At 50.0% G+C, this 20,384-nt stretch overlaps 1 pseudogene; it reads left to right on the top strand.

Moving 5' to 3' along the window:
- The window catches only part of LOC138747905 (reticulon-2-like), a 41,057-nt pseudogene that overhangs the window by 2,341 nt on the left and 18,332 nt on the right, over positions 1-20,384 (top strand).

Genomic DNA, 20,384 nt, shown 5'->3' with positions numbered 1-20,384 from the left:
GGAGGACTTTACGCTAAGGGACCACTAAACATCCAGTCAACACTCTTTCCACCACACCTCTGTAGAAATTTGCCAGTGTTTCTGGTGTCATACCAAACTCCTGAGGAAGTAGAGGCACTGACGTGCTTTCTTCGCGATGCCCTTTTGTTATTGATGTAGAGGGTGGTTGTTCCTGGTCCTCCTGATGTCCACAATCATCTCCTTTGCCTTGTCCACATTGTGACTCAGGTTATTACTTTTGCACCAGTTCACAAGATTTTCCACCCCTTCTCTGTAGGGCAACTCATCGTTGTTGCTGACGAGTCATCTGCAAACTTGATGACATTTGGAGCTGGATCTGGTGATGCAGTGGCATGAAGAGGAGCGGGCTGAGCACACGGCCCTGAGATGTGACCGCGCTCAATATTCTGTGACCAACCCAGGCAGACTGTTTCCATTAAGAAGACCAAGATCTAGTTATGGCCGTACCATTTCCAACATTGTGTTTAATTTGCCACTTCTTTGCCCATTCTAATCTGTTTGTCTCTCTCTGCACCCTGTTTCTTCCTCAATACCTTTGTATTACCTGCAAACTTAGCCACAAAGCTTTTTGTTCCGCAATCCAAATCAGTAACATAAAACACAAAAAGAAGTGGCCCCCAACTCTGATCCTTCCAGAACACCACTGGTCACCAGTAGCCAGCCCAAATAGGATCCCTTTATTTCTCCTCTCTGCTTCCTGCCGATCAGCCAATGCTCCACCCATGCTAGTATCCTTCCTGTAATTCCATGGGCTCTCATCTTGTTAAGCAGGGGTCAATGAGGGAATATTGGGGGTCAATGAGGAAAATAGGGTGACCTGTATTAAAAAATAAGGTGGTCAATGAGATGTAAAAAAAAAAGGTCAACAAGATAAAAAAATAGTCAACATTTCAGGGCGGACAGTGAAGAGGAGAGACGGCATGTTATTCTTGTCCTTCCAGATGACTCCCCTGTGACAGGGTGCAGAGAGGTTGTGTTCCTGGAATGAAGGCTGCAGTCTTGCAAAACTGAGAATTTTGCTGCAAATGTAACATTTACAACCAAGCTCATTATCAACAGTGAGAGCAGAGAGTAAAAAAATGTTGATTTATTGACGCTTTTTTCACACGTATTTTATTCCGCATCTCAAATTTGTAGTCAAGATTTGTAAATAAGACCTGACGAAGGGCCCAGACCTAAAATGTTGGTGGCCCCTCACTTCCTACAGATGCAGCCTGACTGGTTGAGTTTCTCCCAGTGCGTTTGTGTGTTGCCACAGGAAAGGTATGGTAAGTTCCAGCAAAGGTTGTCAGCCAGAGGTGGGCTATTAGAACATTCCACCTCACAATGTTGTGCTGACCTTTGTAAACCTAACCCACAACAATTTAACCATTCCCTCCCTTAACCCTTCATATTTCCTACATCCATGTGCTTCTTTTAAATGTCCCCTATTGTACCAGCGTCCACCACCACCCCTGGCAATGCATTCCAGACACCACTACTCTCTGAGTAAAAATGCTTGCACCTTTCTTCTCCCCTAATCTTTGCTCCACTCACCTAAACCAATGGCCTCTGGTATTTGCTATTTACAAATTTTAAATTTGGACCTACAATGCGGCAACAGGCTCCTACAGCCCAATGAACCTACAACCTGTGAATGTTTTGAATAGTGGGAGGAAATCGGAGTATCCAGAGGAATCCCAAGCAGACATGAGGAGAACTCCTCACGGAGAGCGCTGGATTTGAACCTGGGTTACTGGTGCTCTCATAGCATTGAGCTAGTGAGAAAAAGGCACTGGCTATCCATCCTATCAAAACCCCTTCATGATCTTGTAGACCTCTATTAAGTACTCAACATGGCCCCCATCCTGATGACCATCTTTACGTGTGCCTCCATCAGGCTGTGCATGGAACCAAAGTACGAGGGCACCAAGTGCCACAGTGTTCTGAGGTTCTAACTGTTGCGAAGGATAAGTCTGGCCCCGTTGCCACACAATATTGCAGTCAGCTGGACTTTGCCACACCACCTATCCTTCGTGGAAATGGTTTTCCAGAACAACACCTTCAACCGCAAGGCAGTGGTCAGCACAAAAGATCCTGCAGACACTCAATGGATCTGCTAGGATGGTTCCCTGAGCAGACTGTCCAGTCATCTGAGGAATGCCTCATCATCAGGGCACACAGACAAGCAGCAGGACTTGGCCTGTCTGGCAACGAGACGAGCTCTCCCAGTCAGATCCTTCTTGTTCAACCGAAACCTCACCCCTCCACGTACGTTGTCCTCGAGATGACTGTGGTGGAGTGGAGACAGTCGACCACCTCTTTGCTGAATGCAAATTGGAGAAGGGTGCAAGGGTCCTTGTCATGGTTCATCCCCAGCAGTAGCATGACAGAGGACTCTTATCGACGGCTTGTTCCTGGGGGGGGGGTGGGGGGCACTCACAGAGTCAGACATCTAGAACTGCTGGAAGACCATCAACTCAGTGAAAGGTCCCCTTTTGGTCTGCCTGAAATTCCTCAGCACATGGAGACGTCAGTAAGGGGGTGCTGCCAACTGGCACATTCCAGGCTGCAGGAGCATGCTGAGGGATGCGCTGAAGCTTGGTGCAGCCAATGCAAAGGTGTTGTTGGGAAGGACCACCGTCTAGGGTCCTCCCATTACCAGGCATTGAGGGGCTGAGACCAAGGGGAAGTTCCTCAAACAACGGTGGGGGGGAGGGGAGTTGCAACAAGGTGCCACAGTGGTGGTAACGGGGTACTGAGAGAACAATGTACATTGATGGGAATGTATAGATATGACTGACATTATGATTCTAAAAAGACTTTGAACCGTTTTCTTGTTTGTCAATAATTTATTGTGAATAAAGTTTTTTTTAAAAAGTCACCTTTCATCCCTTATCTCCAAAGAGAAAAGCCCTGGCCCTGTCAACAGAGTCTGTATGAGGACTATTATTTTGTTTACAACCGGATTCTTTGATCTGCTGTTTTCCATGGTTGCTGCATTGTCCTGGTTGAGGCAAAAGCAAATAAATGAAGCTCCAAACCCTTTCAGTGCGCAATTTAATTCAATCTCCTCTTAAACTGTCTGGTTTCAGCTTTTCCCCAGTGCACTGAAACAGCGAAACAGTGCAGGAAAATCCAAGCAGCAACATGTTCCCACACCAGAATATTCCACCGGAATTCCTTGCATTCCAGCAAGCCCCAGCACCCAGGTGTGACAGGGTGTCAGTCATGTCTCTTGTCTGCTGAACTGTATTGTGACAGGGTACAGGTCACATACATGCTGACAGTGTCAGGGTTTGGCAGAGGTAGGGGTCAAACACTCTCTCTTCTGTTTGAGATGATGAACAGCTCTCTCTCGGGCCTCCCATTGGAATAATATATCGTATATGACCGTGTAAAAGTCACATTTTCTACACCATTTTTAATGTTAAATTTATAGGGTCGACTGTTAATCGGATGTTACTTTTGAGAGGCTGAAATTCACACTAGAATCCAAAATACCGTCTCAGTAACAGAAGTCCAAATCATCTCAACAAACATAATAAATTCAAGTAATAACGCAGAGTCTGTGCATCAAAACACACATCCTACCACAGAGGGAGGTTGGGACCACGGTCAGTATCTGCGTCGTCACCGGCATCAGAAGTTCCAGTCTGTGGGCAACTGGGGTGAGATTTCACAGCCAAGGCATCAGGTGCTCCAATCTGCGAGCAGCTAGGGCCAAGATGGGAGTTCATGATTGAGGCGTCGGGAGCTCCAGTCTGTGGGCATCTTAGGCCGAGGTGAGATTTCACAGCCAAGGTGTCGGGTGTTCTAATCTGCAGGCTGCTGGGGCCGGGGTGAGAGACTAGGGGCCACTTTTACACAAGATTTAGCCAAAAATGAGGGGGTCAACCTTTACACCTGTATATACTTGTATATGTTGCTTCCCCTAACTCCTCCTGTGTCCATCAAGTGTGCCAACCAGTCCCAGAATAGGCAGATGTTTTTGTTCGATCTTGCAGTTCCAAGTGGGGCAGGTACAGAAACCTGAGACATGAGGGTGCAGATGGTGTAAATAGGAGCAGAAAACAAATTGAAAGTTGGTCTTACAGCTCATGGAGACATCAATGAGGAAATGCAAGGGTATTGTTGGGAGGTCTAGAATCCTTCCACTACTGGGCATTGGGGGGCTGATACTGAGGGGAACCTCCACAACGGAGGGAGGACAAACTACAAGGGGCCACAGTGATGGTAACAGTATTACATAGCAAATTAGAGAATGAATGTAATGACATACAGTAGGACGGTCAGCGTAGCAGTTAGCACAATGCTGTTACAGCGCCAGTGACATGGGTTCGAATCCGGCCCTGTCTGTAAGGAGTTGGTACATTCTCCCCTGTCTGCATGCATTGTTCAAAAATGTACCAGGGTTGTAGGTCAATTGGGTGTAATTGGGCGACAGGCTCATGGGCCATAAGGGCCTGTTACTGTGCTGTATGTCTAAATAAGAATAAATAAGTACAGGGGTGGAGTGTATAAATATACTAAGGATGTGATAAGACATTAGACAATTTTCAGTTGTAACTTTTATTACAAATAAAGTTTATTTTTGGAAAAAACAAATAAAGTTGCAGAAACGTTGACTGATTTTGGTGAGGCAGATTATGCGGGCAATTTGTACCCATCCATTTGCATAGGAACCTTGAAGAAGGGCTCAGGCCTGAAACGACGGTTACATATCTTTACCTCCTGTGGACACTGCAAGACCAGCTGAGTTCCACCAGCGTTTCTGTATTTTAACTACATTCACAAATAGATCTTTGGCCCAACGCATCTTCCCTACCATTATCAGAATACCTACCTCCTTGGTCCTTGATCTCCTTGGTCTTTCTGATGTCCTGAATTTTTTTTGCTTGACTAACTGTTTATTATCATTATTCCTCTCCCTTGTCTGTTATCTGTTTTTTCTCTCCTCTCTTTTATGGTGTGTGTGTTTATGTACCTGGGAAGCTCCAGCAACTTCCAATTTCTCCAAGGACCTGTCCGGGAGCTTCTATGTCAATGCAATCATGAAGAAGGCTCGCTGGCAGCTATACTTTGTGAGAAGTTTCAGGAGATTTGGTATGACAACAAAGACTCTCTAAAACTCCTATAGGTGTACCAGGGAGAACATTCTGGCTGGTTGCAGGTACAGAGGTGCCAGCACTCAGGACAAGAAAAAGTTCCAGAGGGTTGTTAACTCGGCCTGCGAGATCACAGGCATCAGACTAAACTCCATCCAGAGGCGGTGTCTTAAGAAAGCACCACCCAGATCATGCCCTTTTCACTCTGCTAACATTGGGAAAAAGGTACAGGAGTCTGAAAATGAGCATCCAGTGGCACAAGGAAGTTTTTCTATCAGATTCCTGAATGAACTAAGAACCACAGACAGTTCATTACTTTAACCAACCATGGCAGTGGTACTGAGGAAACTTGGGGATTTTATGATATCTGTAACTGGGAAAATATATATAAATAAAGATAGAGAAAACACTTTGGTGTTAATCACATGTGACCAACTGGTGTTCTCTGAAGAAGTAACGTACTGTGAATGGTGGATGTTTAATGCTTAGATTTCTGGAGGGCCACATCAGATAAGGTGCCACATCAAAGGTTATTGCAGAAAATAAATGTATGGTGGAGACATTGGTGTGAACCAAAGACTGACATGGCTGACAGCCAACAGGGAAACAACAGAAATTGAGTTAAACAAAAAAAATCTGCAGACGCTGAGGTTAAAGGGGGAATACACTAACGTTCTGGAGAAACTCAGCAGGTCGCACAGCATCCACAGGAAGTCAAGGGTAATTGACATTTCAAGCCTGTGCCCCTGGGTAGGAGCAAAAAAGCAGACAGGCCCCTGATTGCAAGTTGGAGGGAGGAGGGTGGAGGGGGAAGTGCACAGGCTGACAGGTAAGAGGTCAAAGATGAATCCAGGTGAGAGGGGAGTAGAGACAAATGCTGAGAAGTGATGGGGAAATGGTAGCTCTCTGTATGGAGAGGGAAGGGAAGGAAAAAAGAGACTTGAAGGAGGGGATGAATGGAAATTGGAGAAGTTGATGTTAATGCCGTCTGGTTGGAGAGTGTCCAGACAGAATATAAAGTGTGTTCTTCCAATTTACAGGTAACCTTAGTTTGGCAGTGCATGAGGCCGTGTGGGAATGGGATGTGGAATTGGTGGATGGCCACTGGGACATCCTTGCTATTGCAGAGAACAGAACAAGGATACTCGATGAAACATATCTCCCAGTTTGCATCCAGTCTCTTTGATGTAGAGGAGACCACAATGTGAGCACCTGATTCAGTAAATGACCCCTGCAGATTCACAAGTGAAATGTTGCTTCACTTGGAAGGTCTTTTTGGGGCCTCAAATAGTGGTGAGGGAGAACAGATATAGGTGGAAAGAAGTGATGTGGTTTGCCATTGGAATCAACGCTGGGACTTCAATGTTTCACGATTTATATAACGAGGTGGATCAAGGTGTCCACGTTTGCTGATGTGTAGGAAAGACAGTCATGACGGTGGCGTGAGAAAGCAGCAAGCAGGAATGGGTTTGGATTTGGAAATGGGCCAAGTACTGGCAGATGGGGTATAACGTGGGACAAGGTGTCCACTTCAATGGGAAAAGAAAAACTGAAGCCTATTGACCAAATGGCGAGGTGTTGCATGTGGAAGTGCATGATGCACAGAAGACCAATACACATGAGAAGAGTTAATACAATCCATTCCAGCCCAGGACAGGCCACGATGATGTGCCAACCCATGGAAACCTACTCCACAGTAATCTAATTTCTCCCTACTTTACACCCAGAGCCCTCTATTTTTCTTGCATCCAAGTACCAGCCTCCACCACCACCCCTGGCACTGCATTCCAGGCACCCACTACTCTGGAAAAAAAAAACTACCTCTGATGTCTCCCCTAAACTTTCCTCCACTCACCTTAAACAGATGTCCTCTGGTATTTCCTACTGTTGCTCTGGGGAAAAGGTGCTGGTGTCCACCCTGTCTTAGCCCTTGTTTGTCACCCCTCATCCTTCATCGGCCAAAGGGAAAAGCCCTAGCTCTGTCAATCTTGCTTCATAGGATATGTTGTGCAAAGCAGTAAACAAGAACATGATTGTTTATTGTAAACAGAATGTGGGTGAGGTCATGGATGGAGTTGGAGACACCACATATGGAGTACTGTGTACAGGATTGGTCATGTTAGAATCTAAATGGATTCGTAGTTTGGTGATTAACTGGACCGGTACTTGGAATGGGTGGATTGTCTTGTAAAGAACAGCAAGAGGGACCGGGATATCATGAACAAGTGGAACTCATGGTCAGGGCAGGCAGTGATCTGTGTCCTGCAGTGTCATGGGTGTCATTACAGAGAGCAGCTCAATGCAATCTAGGGACATTCAAAAGACTCTTAGGCCCAAACAATGGCCTCCATAATGTTTGGGACAAAAACATTTTTCCATTTGTGATTACTGAGCTCACCAGTACGCTCTTTCTTCGGAATGATGTTCCAACCTGTTGATTTTGGTGATCCTAAGGTATGGGCGATGTCCCTTACTGTTTTATTCTTGTTTTTCAGCCTCACAATGGGCTTCTTTGAGTTTCATTTGCACAACTCTGGTCCTCATGTTGAAAAATGGCAACTACAGACTCCAAAGGTGATCAAAAGCTTAGAGGTAACCCTCGCTCTCTTGTACCTGTAACAAAGCAATTAAACAAACCTGAGTAATCACCAACACATGTAAAGCCAAATGTCCAAATATTATGATGCCCTGAAATGAGGGGCCGATGTATAAAAAGTCTTGTCATTTCTAAATGGTCAAAGCAAAATGTATACAAATAACCTTAAATGGGCACTTTAATCACGTGTGAATTGTTTGATGACATATTTAAAACTGTGGAGCACAGGGGCAAATAAAGGAAAAAAAATTCTTTGTCCCAAACATTATGACAGGGACTGCCACCCTGTTCTACCCATGAGCCCTAGGACCTAGCCCTCCCCAACTTCTCTCCCCATCCCCACCTTCCTGCCCTCTCCCCACCCTTCAAGCCCTCCCCACCTTCCTGCTCCTCCACCTCCATCACCCTCAGCTGTCCAGGAGAGCTCCGCCGATTAGCGGGGTCCCCACTACAGAGATTCTGCACATGGACCCTCTCCCCACGTGGCCCCCTTCCCCACCCCATCCCTCCTTCCTCACCCCTACCCACTTCACCCCTCCCGTCAGTTCCCTCTCGGTCCCCGCCGCTCGCTCCTTCCCTGCGCATTCCTTTGTCTCCGTTTCTGCCCGCATCTCCCTCCCCTCCCGAGAGGATGCGCGTCTGAGGGCAAGAAAACACGGGAGAGGGAGGGATTGTGTCAGAGGAAGGGAGGGAGAGGGAGAGAGAGAGAAAAGAAAAGAGAGAGAAGGTCGCATCAGCTGGGGAGAGGACAGGTGAGCAAACAGGGGAGAAGGAGGTGGAGGAAAGGACGAGTGGGAGGAGGGAGATTGAAGAGAGAGAGGAGAAAGGCAAAGCCAAGGAGAGGTGGGAGCGAGAGAGGAAGAAGGGGAGAAAGAAAGAGAAGGAGGGAGGGGAGGAGAGAGCGAGAGGAAGGGGAGAGAGAGAGAGATAGAGAGGGAGGGAGGAAGCAAGCAGCCGGCCGGCCTGTGATGAGCTCCCTCAGCGGTGGCGGCTGAGCAGGGAAGCAGCCCGGCCCGCGGACCATGGTGACCGGTGCCTGGGCTCCGCATCGAGTGTCCGGGCACTGCGGCTGAATGCCCTGCGGCAGGTGATGGGCCAGGCGCTGGGGTTCGGACACTGCAGTACGTCGCTTTCTGTGCATGCCGGGGAAACGGGGCCGCTGCAGCCGCCGGGCTGAGCCGGGGAAACCGGCACTGCTCCCCGGGACAAAGGGTGGTGGCTGGGGGAGAGGAGGGAGGGTTCCCGGGCCCGCCGCAGATCCGCTTGCACCGCCTGTATTTGGTACCCGCTCTTCCGCATCTCCCGCTGTCCGCTAACATACAGATAAACACACACACATACCTCTACACACTGACACACACACACCCCTACACACTGACACACACACACCCCTACACACTGACACACACAAATCCCTACACACTGGCACACACACACCCCTACACACTGACACACACACACCTCTACACACTGACACACACACACCCCTACACACTGACACACACACACCTCTACACACTGACACACACAAATCCCTACACACTGGCACACACACACCCCTACACACTGACACACACACACCTCTACACACTGACACACACAAATCCCTACACTCTGGCACACACACACCACTACACACTGACACACACACACCCCTACACACTGACACACACACACCCCTACACACTGACACACACACACCCCTACACACTGACACACACACACCCCTACACACTGACACACACACACCTCTACACACTGACACACACAAATCCCTACACTCTGGCACACACACACCCCTACACACTGACACACACACACCCCTACACACTGACACACACACACCCCTACACACTGACACACACACACCTCTACACACTGACACACACAAATCCCTACACACTAGCACACACACCTCTACACACTGACACACACACCCCTACACACTGGCACACACACACCCCTACACACTGGCACACACACACCCCTACACACTGACACGCACACACCCCTACACACTGACACACACACACCCCTACACACTGACACACACAAATCTCTACACACTGGCACACACACACCCCTAAACACTGACACACACACACCCCTACACACTGACACACACACACATCCCTACACACTGGCACACACACACCCCTACACACTGGCACACACACACCCCTACACACTGACACACACACACCCCTACACACTGACACACACACACCTCTACACACTGACACACACACACCCCTACACACTGGCACACACACACCCCTACACACTGACACACACACCCCCTATACACTGACACACACATCCCTACCAACTGACACACACATCCCTACACACTGACACACACACCCCTACACACTGACACACACATCCCTACACACTGACACACACACACACCCCTACACACCGACACACACACCCCTACACACTGACACACACACACCCCTACACACTGACACACACACCCCCTATACACTGACACACACATCCCTACCAACTGACACACACATCCCTACACACTGACACACACACACCCCTACACACTGACACACACACACCCCTACACACTGACACACACACACCTCTACACACTGACACACACACATCCCTACACACTGGCACACACACACCCCTACACACTGACACTCACACACCCCTACACACTGACACACACACACCCTGACACACACACACCCCTACACACTGACACACACACACCCCTACACACTGACACACACACACCCCTACACACTGACACACACACCCCTACACACTGACACACACACACCCCTACACACTGACACACACACACCCCTACACACTGACACACACACCTCTACACACTGACACACACACACCCCTACACACTGGCACACACACACCCCTACACACTGACACACACACACCCCTACACACTGACACACACACACCCCTACACACTGACACACACACACCCCTACACACTGACACACACATCCCTACCAACTGACACACACATCCCTACACACTGACACACACATCCCTACACACTGACACACACACACCCCTACACACCGACACACACACCCCTACACACTGACCCACACACACCCCTACACACTGACACACACACCTCTACACACTGACACACACACACCCCTACACACTGACACACACACACCCCTACACACCGACACACACACACCCCTACACACCGACACACACACCCCTACTCACCGACACACACACCCCTACACACTGACACACACACACGCCTACACACTGACACACACACACCCCTACACACTGACACACACACACCCCTACACACTGACACACACACCCCTACACACCGACACACACACCCCTACACACTGACACACACACCCCTGCACACCGACACACACACACCCCTACACACCGACACACACACACCCCTACACACTGACACACACACCCCTACACACTGACACACACACACCCCTACACACTGACACACACACACCCCTACACACTGACACACACACACCCCTACACACTGACACACACACACCCTTACACACTAACACACACACACCCCTACACACTAATACACACCTACACACTGACACACTCATGCATTAAACACACTCATACTCCTTTGCATATACACACACATGTTAGAGTAACACACATTAAAGCCACACACAAACACTCGTGAACACACACATAAAACTCATACACATACCATGCTCACACACACCTTGTACATGCATTTTTCTGTATTCCATTGCATGCACTCACACACACACACTCAGAATCTCATGGATACCCTTGAGCACACATGCACATCATAGACTCCCGTGTACACTCACACACACAAGCACACACACGTTCATTCTCACCCCAAGACATCATGATCTGTGTGTGTGGAATGGGCACACAGGCAACTCAGTCAGGGCCCACTGACATGAGAGCAATGTACTTCAGTGGAAATCAGTGTTGGGTGAGGGTGGGGTTGTTCTGTAAGATAGGGTGGATTTTATGGGTAAATGGCCACTTGGGTAGTGGGTAATAATCTCAATGTGGCAGAGGGTCCGGTCCGTTCAAGAGGGAGAGGGGGTCTGATTCTTTTTTATGCTGAATCACCATTTCCTGTCATGGTTAAAGGCTGGTACCCACACAGGGCAACACACACTGACAGGTACACAACGATACTGACGCACACAAACAGGAATAAGGGGTAGAGGTGGAGTAAATGCTAGAAGGCTTTTTTGGTTGAGATTGGGTGAGACAAGAACCAGAGGATATGGGTGAAAGGGAAAAGTTGAGGGGGAACATCTTCACACAGAGATTGGTGGCGGTGTGGAATGAGCTGCCAGCTGAAGTGGTGAATACGGGCTCAATTTCAACATCTAAGAAGAATGTGGACAGGAACATGGATGGGGGGGGGGGTATGGTCCAGGTACAGGTCAGTGGCACTAGGCAGAATAATTGTTCGGCAAGCACTAGATGGGTCAAAGGGCCTATGTCAGAGCAGTATTGTTCTATGGTTCCATGGTTATAGGTGTTCACACATGCTCACTGTCACACCCCCCCCCCTTTTGACACCATGACACACATATACACCCCACCCCCTTGACAGGGTGGTGGGGGAGGGCTTTTGGGGAGGAGAGGATGTTGGGGAGGGGTCGGTGGTGGGAGTGGGGAGAGGTATTGGGGAGGGGAAGGGAGGTGTTGGGGAGGGGAGGTGGGGAGGGGGGGAAGTGGTGGGGGCAAGGCGATATGATGCATTCCACTTTTTCCAACAGAAGAATCGGCATCAACAGTCTCCACCACCCCAGATTCCACCCCTTCCTCCACCGAAGGTAAGCCTCAGCCAACCATTGCCGGCAGCTCTGTGCTGTGAGTGAGAGTGGGGAGCCCCTACCATCGTGGAAGCAAAAAAATCCAAAGCTATGCAGACTGGGTCCTGCAAAACCAACTGGTTGGTTGTTTTGAGGGGGTGGGGAAAACGTGATATGAGACATGGTCCAGGATTGCACAGGGAAGGTTTATCAAATGGTTCTGGGTGTTCTTGGGATACTCTGCAGATTCTGAGGCCTCTCCGATGTGTTTTAACTCCTTCCCTGAGTCTCTCTGTATCTGAGTGAAACACGGGTGTCTGCAGACGCTGTGACTAGTAAAACACACACAGTAAGTGCTGGAGGAACAGTCGGTCTCACAGCGTCCAGAGGAGGTAAAGATATATTACCGACGTTTTGGGCCTGAGCCCTTCTTCAAGGTCTGACAAAAAGCAGGCAAGCATCTGACTAAGGACTGGGGAGACAAAGGGGGTAGAGTGGGAGGGGGAGGAATACAGTCAAAATGTATTATTTGGACTTAATAAGAGGAAATGTGAGAACTGATGTTGGCTCTGTAAAAGGAGACAGAGATGGGGGGGATGAGAGAGGGACTCGGGGGAGTGGATTAATGGAAACCCAGGAAGTCAATGTTCATGCCATCCAATTGCAGGGATCCCAGACAGAAGATGAAGGACTGTTCTTCCAAGTTGCAGGAAGCCTTGGTCTGGCCGTGCATGAGACCAAGGACAGACATGTCAGTGAGGGAATGGGACAGAGAATTGAAATGGTGACCACTGGGAGAATCACGTTATTGTGGCGGACAGAGCCGAGGAGCTCAACAGTCTGTGCTCAGTCTCTCTAATATAGAGGAGGCCACAATGGGAGCATCAAATGTCTCCTTTGCTCCAGCTCTCCACTACCTTCTCTCTCCATTCATTGAGATGTCTCTCCCCCCATCACCTCAGCTTTTTCTCTTCTACCCTCCCACCCATATCCACATCTTACCTGTCAACCTGTGCTCCTCCCCTGCCCCATCCTCCTTCCTCCCCTCCCCTGCCCCATCCTCCTTCCTCCCCTCCCCTGCCCCTTCCTCCCTCCTCTCCTCCCCCTGCCCCTTCCTCCCTCTTCTCCTCCTCTGCCACCACCTTTTTATTCAGGCGCCTGTTTGCTTTCTGCTCCAACCTTGACGAAGGGCCCAGGCCTGAAATGTTGGTTACCTTTTACTTCCTGTAGATGCTGCATGACCTGCTGAGTTTCTCCAGCACGTTTGTGTGTGTGTGTGTGTGTGTGTGTGTGTGTGTGTTTGTGGATGTGTATGCATATACGTGTGTGTGTGTGTGTGTGTGTGTGTGTGTGTCGGGGGGGGGTGTACACTTGTTTAACTGTAGATGTGGGGGGCCATTTACAGCTGATGTCTAAGGGACTTCCCTTCTCCCCTGTCCTGCACAGGTGTCAGTGAGGACTTCTTGGAACCCCAGACAGCACAGGACCTGTCGGATGATGATGCCCCAACAGATGCCTCCTTGCAGTGGGGAACCCCCCGGCAGATGTCCCTGGACTCGGCCTTGTCGTGCGGAACTCCACTCATTCACACTGGCTGTTTCCCTGCTGCCTTTCCATCGGGCAGCCTGTCGGACCTCACCGGGAGGGGTTTTGGAGACACAGACGATGGCTCTGGCACCTCGGCAACCGATGTGCCCCTTGGGACCAAAACACAACCTTCCGCACCAAGGGGCCTGGTCCGCACTGAGACAATTGAGACCTTTCTGGTGGAAGAAATGGAGGAAAATCCACCTGGAATGAGTGAGATGGAAATGGAGGAGAGTGAAGGCCTGTCTGAGGCAAAGGACATGGCCGACTGGGATGCATCGCCGTCTAGCGCCACTCCCTCAGCCTCAGAAGCTTTGCCACTGTGCCAGGACGAGGAGGAGACTGAGGTCCCAAGGTTGGGCCCCAGCGGAGCATGGGACGACCCACAGGTGGGAACCTCTGGCCATCGAAAGCAACCTGAGGGGCCTGAGAAGGAGGGAGAGCTGCTGGCGGAAGGCACCTACCCCACCAGGGTGGAGACGGAGGTCCCGGAGATGACAGTGTACCCCTCACTAAGCGCCACTGAGGAAGAGCTGCCACCTTGTGATTCCTCACCACTCTCCCTCTCAGGTGGGATGTCAGGGTCAACTCTGGATTGTACCATGAGCAAGGGGTGGGGGAGGAGTGGCAGTGGTTACAGTGAGGGTTTACACCAGCCCATCTCAACGCAGGGGCCAGAGACTGAAATAACAAGATATTTTAAAATGTTTTTATGTCATCGGTAGGAGAGGAATACACAGAACATAGGACACTATGGCACAGTACAGGCCTTTCAGCCCTCAATGTTAATCTGACCCATATATACCTTAAAAGAAGTACTAAACCCTCCCTACAAAACCCTTATTTTCCTTCCATCCATGTGCCTTTCTAAGAGTCTCTTAACTGCCCCTAATGTTCCAGCCTCCACCACCATCCCTGGCAATGCATTCCAGGCACCCACCACTCTCTATGTAAAAAAACTTACCCCTGACGTCTCCCCTAAACTTCCCACCCTTCACTTTGTACACATGTCCTCTGGTGTTTGCTATTTCTGCCCTGGGAAACAGGCACTGGTCTCTCAGAATCTTGTAAACCTCTATCAAGTCTTCTGTCATCCTTCTACGCTCCAAAGAGAAAAGATGCTAACCTTGCCTCATAGACTTGTTTTCTGATCCAGGCCACATCCTGGTAAATCTCCTCTGTCCCCTCTCCACAGCGTCCACATCCTTCCTATAATGAGGTGACCAGAACTGAACACCAGAGGTTTGTAGAGTTGCAACATGACCTCTCTACTCCTGAACTCAAACCCCCCCCATTAATGAAGCCCAAATCCCACAGGGCGCCTTAACTATCCTATCATCCTGTGTGGTGACCTTGACCCAATTTGGACTCCAGGTATGGAAGAAACCAACTAAGCCTGACTGCTTCACAGAGCAGAGTTCTAAGGGGACGTGGTCAAAGCAAGGTTGATAATGGCTGGTACAGACAATCACAAAGATTGGAGATTCTGGAATCTTGCACAGACAAAGAACTGCTGGAGGATCTCAGCAGGGCAGATAGCTTTCGTGGGCAGAAATGGTCAGCCAGTGTTACGGGTCCAGACCCTTTATTGTGCTAGGGGGAAGGGAGTGATATTTAGTTTTAAATTTAGAGATACGGCGTGGTAACAGGTCCTCCAGCCCATGAGTCTGTGCCACCCAAATACACCCCGTTAACCTAGTGACCATGCATATCTTGGGGACATGGGAAGGAATGGAATCTGCCACTATCTGTGAGGATTTTGCATGTTATCACTGTGACCTGCGTGAGGTTTACTCCAGATGCTCTGGTGTGCTCTCACCCTCCAAAGGCATCCAGGGTTGGTACGTTAAATGGGTGACACGGACTTCCACTTCACTATATCATTAAATCGTTAAAATTTTCTAAACAGGCGAAAGTAGGATTAGGTGAAGAACGAGGGCTCAATGGTCAGCAGGGAACTTGATGGGCTCAAGGATTTCAGTCACTCGATGACAAGGGCTAGGTGGGGAGGTGGTTGAGGTTGGTGGGATGGGAAATAATCCACACATGCCCCGAACGTGCACACATACCTACATGCGCACCCACACACACGCACACACATCTACATTTATACACACACACACACACACACTCACCACACACACTTACACACACACCTACATTTATACACACACACTCACCTTGCGCACACACACACTGACCTCGCGCACACACACACTACACACACATCTATATTTATACACACACACCTCGCGCACACACACTACACACACTCATTTACATTTATACACACACACTCACCACACACACACTATACACACTCATCTACATTTATACACACACTACACACACATCTATATTTATACGCGCACACACACTACACACACTCATTGACATTTATACACACACACTCACCTTGCACACACACACTACACACACATCTACATTTATACACACACACTCACCACACACATGCACACACATCTACATTTATATACACACATGCACACACTACACACACATCTACATTTATACACACACACTCAGCACACACACACACACACTACGCACACATCTACATTTATACACACACACATCTACATTTATACACACACACTCACCACGCATACACACACTATACACACATCTACATTTATACACACACACACACTACACAGACACACAGAGTTGCCTCCCTGTGGGTGAAGACTGTTCCTTCCCCGTGCAGAGACGGAGGGAGAGGAGGTGGTGATGCCGGACGAGGGACCAGTTGTGGATACACCGGGTGTGGCACAGACAGGGGGTCCAATTGGAGCACTGACACCCATGGAAGCGTTGGGTAGCAAGCCAGCAGTACGAGATGAAGGCAGCACTCACACCAAGCCCACCTTTGGGTGGCAGACCCCACTCAACCAGTTAACCGCACCAAGGAGCCTTGAACCTCAGGGAGAGATGGACGAAGAAGCACACGCAGAGAACCGACCATCACTATGGCAAGACAGTGTCCTGAACCAATCAGATTGCCGCAAAACCAAGACCATCCAGGCAGGAAACCAATCAGGTAAGAGCACATCTGGCCTGGGTTAGGTAGGCAGTGAAGCTCCAGTGTTAGCCTATCAGATGATTTCTGAACAGGGACAAGGTGGGTTATATTACAAAGGTACGTCAACATCCCTATCCTGACATTCAGTCTATCTCCTCCTAGCCAAACAGCCCTTCGGATGTTCTCACTTTCCCCAGTTCCAACCATTCGAATATTCGCTCACCTGAATTGCTGCCCCATTTGTGGACCAAGGGAGTGCAGTGAATATGGTGCCACACCAACATGCCAGAGAATCGCAGCAGGTCATGCAGCGTCCACGGGAAGGAAAAGGGAACCAATGTTTTGGGCCTGGGCCTTTGGTCAAAGTGTAAGCAAAACGCAGGCAGGGACCTGAATAAAATAATGGGAGGGAGGAGAGGAGAGGAGGGGGCAGGGGGAGGAGAGGAGAGGAGGGGGCAGGGGGAGGAGAGGAGGGAGGGGCAGGGGGAGGAGAGGAGGGAGGGGCAGGGGAGGAGGGAGGAAGGGTCAGGGGGAGGAGAGGAGGGAAGGGCAGGGGAAGAGGGAGAATGGGCGAGGGAGAAAAGGGAGGAAGGGGCAGGGGAGGAGGGAGGAAGGGACTGGGGGGGAGGAAAGAGGGAGAGGGAGGAAGGTGCAGGAGAGGAGGGAGGAAGGGGCAGGGGAGTGGAGGAGAGGAGGGAGGAAGGGGCAGGGGAGTGGAGGAGAGGAGGGAGGAAGGGGCAGGGGAGTGGAGGAGAGGAGGGAGGAAGGGGCAGGGGAGTGGAGGAGAGGAGGGAGGAAGGGGCAGGGGAGGAGGTCAGACTAACAGGTCATAGGTGGATACAGGTGGGAGGGTGGAATTGAACAATGCTGAGGTGATGAGGAGGGGGTAGCTCTAAATGCAGAGGGAAGGGAAGGGAATGGGAAGCTGGAGGAAAGGAGAGAGAGAGAGGGTTGGAGAAAGAGAGAGAAACTGGGGGAGGGGGTTAATGGAAACTGGAGAGGTCGATGTTAATGCTGTTTGATTGCAGAGAGCCCAGATGGAATATGAAGTGGTGTTCTTCTAATTTGTGGGTTGAGTTGATCACAGTCAAGTAGAAGCCTTTCTCTTTCAGAAGCGTTGGTGGCTCTGGCCTGTTGGCGGCTGGGGCCAAGGTGAAAGCACACATCTGAAGGACGCTTCTTATCCTCGATAAGTGTAGAGCTAGCATGCAGCTTCTGCCCCCGTCCCCACCCACTCCTCTCCCCAGGCACCTGCCTGCTCTCCATTCATACCTGACGAAGGGCCCAGGCCTGAAACATTTGTAACCCTTTACTTCCTATGGATGCTGCGTGACCTGCTGAGTTTCTCCAGTATGTTTGTGTGTTGAACCCCAACTTTCCTGTTAATTGAGTGTACAGAATAAAATTTATTAAGGCATTTAACATGAAGGCCTGGTTTAAAATCTGTGGGACTCAGTTACTGCATCTTAGAGAAAGAGGGTTCCCTGATTACCTGTGTCTGAGCCTCTTGAAGTTTCACAAGGCACAGTTCAATCTCCCTTCTGCCTCCTCTGTTCCATAATTAGTGGCAGCCCCTCCCATTTCTCTTTTCCCACAGTTTTCCCATCTTTGGGTCAGTGTGTGAGACCTGGCAGTGAAAGGGTTACTCTGGGTCGGTGTGGGAGAACTGAGAGTGAAAGGGTTACACTGGGTTGGTGTGGGGGACCTGGCAGTGAAAGGGTTACACTGGGAGGGATATCCTGGAGTGGTGTGTGTGACCCTGGATGGTATTAATAGAGTGCTGAAGTTGGTGGGAGCCGTGCCTAACTAACCTTATAAATCACTGCGTTGGCCACATCGGAGTTATCTGCTCCAAGTACTTTTGGAATGTCACCGAGACCCTTGAGAAGGGGAGGGCACTGTTCCTGAAATAGTACATCGTGGCACTTGAAACTTTCTTCTAAAGCACAGGGAAGGCCACAGGAATAGATGCAAGGAGGAGGCCATTCAGCCCTTCTTACCTGTTCCCTCTTCGTGGCTGATCTTCTTCCTTCAGCACCACCTTCCTGCACGGACCAATATCCTGCCATTCCCTTCATACCCAGGATGTGCCTCTCCAGTGTTCACATTGCTGATCACTGAAGAGGCAACGTACCACTCGCAGCACAAAGCACTTCTCACTTTTGGTCCTCGTACAACCGATTCCTCATTTTGAATCTGACTTTGATTCTCAGAGAAATGAACCCCCATCTTCCATCTGGGCACCCTCCAACCCGATGGCATTGACATCAACTTCTCCGGTTTCTGTTAAACCCCTGCACCCCCCTTCTCTCCCCCACTCCCCGTCACCTATCCCCCCAGCTCACTCTCACACTGTAAGTTTGTTGGCTAATTGGCCCCTCTTGGTAGAAAGGGAGGGGTTGGTGGGGGTGGAGGGGGGGAGGTGATATTACTGGGAAAATGAATGGGGAATGGAGATTGCTCAGTGGGCTTGCAAAGACTCGATGGGCTGAAAGGACTGTGTCATTGTGAAAGATCGTTAGACTTCTTTCAATTTCTCTCTCTCCCCCTTCCCTTATCCCTCTGCCTCCTTTTACAGAGACTCTCCTCTCATCCAATTAACACCTTTTGGGTGAATCCCCCCTCCCATTCTTCTCCCTTTCTCCCCAACTTTTATTGAGGCATCTGCCTGCTTTTTGCTTACACTTTGAAGAAGGGCTCAGGCCCGAATCGTCGGTCATGTATCTTTACCTCAAACCAGCCCGATGAGGAGGGATGGGATGGAAGGAATAAACATTTCTCTCCACCTCCCCTATCCCTCTGCCTCCTTTCCTCCAACCCCTCCATCCAGAGATCGCAACAGCCCAGCTTTTTTCTCCTCTTCCCTCCCACCCAATGTAGATAACGGACTGCCAAGTCAGCTGAGTTCCTCCAGCATTTACTGTCTGTTCTAACTACAATCTGCTGGTCCCAAACCCAGCCAGAGTGACCGTCTGCGCTGTTACATTGCAGCATGGAAAGGGTTAAACTGGTGCTAGGAGGGTGTTGCTGGGCAACGCTCTATCGCTGTGTGATTGGCGGTGGGGGATACTGCAGCAGGCTGCTCTTGGCCAGCTCCAGCATCGCTGCCCCAGCCCTGCTCAGCCGGGTACCGCTGCACCGCTCAAGGCAGGCTCAACATGGAGATCCGGTCTGAGTGCCCCGGGATGGAGTGCATGTGGAACTCGATCCTCCGCAGGGAAAAGGGTACG

Source organism: Narcine bancroftii, chromosome 13 (assembly GCF_036971445.1).
Source record: "Narcine bancroftii isolate sNarBan1 chromosome 13, sNarBan1.hap1, whole genome shotgun sequence".
In the NCBI taxonomy this organism is placed as follows: Eukaryota; Metazoa; Chordata; class Chondrichthyes; order Torpediniformes; family Narcinidae; genus Narcine; species Narcine bancroftii.
Note: the sequence above shows the minus strand (reverse complement) of the source record. Positions and strands in the feature narration are given on the sequence as shown.